A 3947-nucleotide genomic window follows, 5' to 3' on the forward strand; every position below is an offset into this window, starting at 1 on the left:
GTGCGTGACGTTGCCTAACTCCCAGCCAATCAAAAATGGGCAAAGAGGCGGGGCCGAATGGATGAAACAAGCCACCTAGTGGCTGGCGGACCTGTCACTCAAAGCAGCCATGTCCGTCATTATGCATAACTTTACGGCTTAATAAAATTTAAACGGGTGAGTTATAAAAAAAAAATTCACCCCCGTACAGTTTATTTCTGCTGTAAAGTTGGGCATTTTAATATGGGGGTCTATGGGGATTGACTCGCTTTTGGAGCCTCAAGTGGCCATTCAAGGAACTGCAGTTTTTGGCACTTCCGCATTGGCTTCATTTTACAGCCCCGGAGGTTGCCGCTTGGTAGGGACTGGTTTGGGACTGGTTTGGGACTGGGCTCATCTCACCCTGCCTTAAAAAAAGCCATTAACACGTGATCATCAGTTGGGTTTCAGTTGTCCCATCATGGTTGTTGTTACGGAGGCTTTTCTGTGGCAAAACACTGAATTTTCAAGCAGGGAAATGTGACAAAACTATTGAATTGTGGCACAAACTCCCAACTTAAAATGACATCTTTTTTTTTTAATAGTGTTTTAAATTAAGTGACCTTCTGTCATTGCTGTTGTCACTTTGAACACAAATTAAATTTTCATGATGTTAATTGTCACAACATAAAAAACTATATCTGGGAAACTTTTTTTTTTTTTAAACTGCTGTCGAATGACTTGAAACACATTTAGAATTATTGTTTATGTTTGTAATTTTTTTTTTCCCAACAAAATGTATGTGATGTCTACTACAGGCAGTGAATGACTGTATATTAGTTGTTAATGAGGAATAATCTCTGTCCTGTTAGATGATAGATGTTCTGCCAAAAGTGCTCTTAAAGGAATATTTCTCTCCTGCTCATGTCAGTTTAAAGTTCATTAAAGATCACAGAAGCGCACAGAAAGACTCAGGAAACCCTGGAAAAGCATTATTCATATTGCATTATTGATACTGAGAGGATTGAAATAAAGTAAAATTCATTGAAGACGCCTCCGTCAGCCTTGTAACAAATTCCTTAAAGTAACAGGACATTTTTTTTTAAAGCCACAAAAAATGTCCACCAGTCTTCGACAAATAGTTTGTATAATATTTTACATCCAGGTGATCGCACTGCGGCTCCAATATTTACCGTGTATCCTCTTCTTCTTCTTCTGTAACATTTACACTGTTCTGTATTTATCTTACTGATTTTTCTTTTTTTTTACTTTTCGCTGTCAGTGAGGAAAATATGGAAGATATATGGTGGCGGGACAATGTGTTAATTGTTGCTGAAACAATTTAATTAATTAGTGAATCAACAGAAAGTTAATCAACAACAATTTTGATCATCCAGTTTTCAAACATAAAGAAATAAAAACATTGTCAAGTTCCAGCTTGTCAAATGTAAAGATTTGCTGTTTTTTTTTTTTTTCTCTGTTTGATTATAATAAAACATTAAAGGTCTGTAGGCTGTCGGACGGACAAAACAATCAATGTGAAGACATCGTTAAGGGCTCTGGGAAATTTTTCACTATTGTCAAGCATTTTATAAACGAAACGATGAACTTTTGTAGCCTTAATTTTAATTATTTTAACATATGAAGCCCACATCGCAACTTTTACAATATACTGTTACATTAAAACACAATTACATAAAAATATCACAAGTCATTAGAAGTATTCTTATTCTGTAACACTTTATAATAATAAATGATAAATGTAGTTATTGGTTATTTTACTGTTTGTTAATGGTTACTAATTGGTTACAAAGTATTATAATCATCAGTTGTAACTTAACAATAACATCCAGATAATGTTTATAGACGGTTTACAAACCAATTATTAACCATTAACAAACTGTAAAATAACTATTAACTATCAATATACCATTTATTAATGATGTTTATTATAAAGTGTTACCACTTACTCCAACATACAGTAAATGGTAATGTCTCTTAGTGCTTATGGGTCATTTTTAAGAACATTTAAACAACAAATTTATTAAAAAAAAAACGTACAAACATGCTATAAAAAGGAAACATCAAAATGATTTCCAATAACTTTCTGACCGTTCCTCTGGCGCCACCATCAGGCCAAACCTTCTACCTAAAATCTAATTGGCAGTTTTCAACGATCACATGCCTGCTCCCCGGAGGATGAACCATATTGATTTTAATGACCTGATGACCTTTCCTGCAGCGCCACACTCAGGGTTCACCGACTCTTATTTAACTTTTTTGGAGCTGAAGACTCACACTGTGTGTTTGTATCCTACAAGTGTGAATTATTCTGCTGTCAAAGCATTAAAGTTACTCTCAGTATAAGTGACGGAAGATGCATCAGATTAAACCTGCAGGAGTAAATCAATGGAAACTAATGCTGAACTACACTGACTCATTTCATATCGTCTCCAGTTTGTTAATCGTGTATCGTCTTCACAGCTGCTCACTGACTGTTTTTGTAATATCTGTAAACAATAAAAACATCCTGCTGATATTTGTGTTGTTGTCTCTGTTTTTTGCTGATTAAGAACTGCAACTCCAGACTCCTGTGTTGTTGTTGTTTTTTTTAATATGTATCACTTATTTTTTTGTTGAAATTATTAAATATTTTCCTACTAGCATCCTTCAAAGAAAACATTTAGTTCTAGAAAATTATCTTAGTGCACTTACAAGCTTTTCTCTCAATCTTTCAACCATATGTCATGGTCTTCATCAGCAGATGTAGTCAGTGAGTGGATCCTAAAGATTATTTTGACAATTTTGCTCTCATTCCTGCGTTCAACATTCAGTTAATTTTAGTGTCTTAAATCAAGGTTCAAGGTTAATTTTCATTATCATCATATAATACATGAATGAACAGTTGTAGCTACACACAGAAAATGTATTAACAGATATTAAACTATTTTAAATTAGAAAAGAATAAAACAATAAAAATAGAAGAAAGTATAAAAAGTAGCACCAAACAAAGAAATACAAAAGGAAAAACTTTATTATGTTTACAAGGGACATGTAGTTACATATAAACATATAAGTACATGTGAGAATTTAATAATAGACCAGTTTTATTCCAAACTTTAAAAACCTTTAATAGTACCAGTAAACATTAGTAATTTAGATGTAACTGTTGTGTCCTTTGATCAAAAAACCTACTGTTTGCTTTTGTTTGCATTTGGATCATATATTAGGCCTTTAAATGTTTATTTATTTACCAAAAACTCATGGCACCTTGATGACAGATTTGTTTATATTGACCATGAAGTGCAACACCATCAGTCCAGATGAGCTGCTTTGCTGCATGTCATTCATTTCCTGTCAACTCTCTAATATGCCACAAAAAAGGGCAGCTTAAAGCAACAGTCAGGTGTCCATATGAGCAGTGAAAGAGGTTTTCCTCGCTGTAATCATTCCTCCTGTTCATACTGGATATTAAAAAGATCCTTCAAATGTGTTTTCAATGGAAGTGATGGAGGCCAAAATCCACAGTGTGTCCACACAGTCATTTAAAAGTCTCTGTGAAGCTTATATTCAGCTTCATCAGTCTGAGTTAGTCACATCAAGTGGATATCTGACACATTTACAGTCTTTTTAGCATCAAATTCCCTCTTTGTGTTTCCTCGGACAGTGTTTCTCTGTTGAGCTGCAGGTGGAAGGATAGTAACAAAAAGAGGAACTTTGGCACTAAAAAGACTGTAACATTGAAAGATATCTTCTTGATTTGACTCATTTGGTCGCTGAAGCTTCATATTAGCTTCAGATAAACTTTTAAATACATTTTTACACAGAAGGAGGACCGTGGACTTGTTAATTTCTATTTCTATTTCTTCTTCTTCTTCTTCTTCTTCTTCTTCTTCTCCTTCTTCTTCTTCTTCTTCATCTTCTTCTTCTTCTTCTCGTCTACCACTGATGTAGGCGGCAGTTATGGCCGGCAGGTGGCGGCAGAGAGC

The sequence above is a fragment of the Thunnus maccoyii genome, chromosome 2 (genome assembly GCF_910596095.1).
Source record: "Thunnus maccoyii chromosome 2, fThuMac1.1, whole genome shotgun sequence".
Classification (NCBI taxonomy): domain Eukaryota; kingdom Metazoa; phylum Chordata; class Actinopteri; order Scombriformes; family Scombridae; genus Thunnus; species Thunnus maccoyii.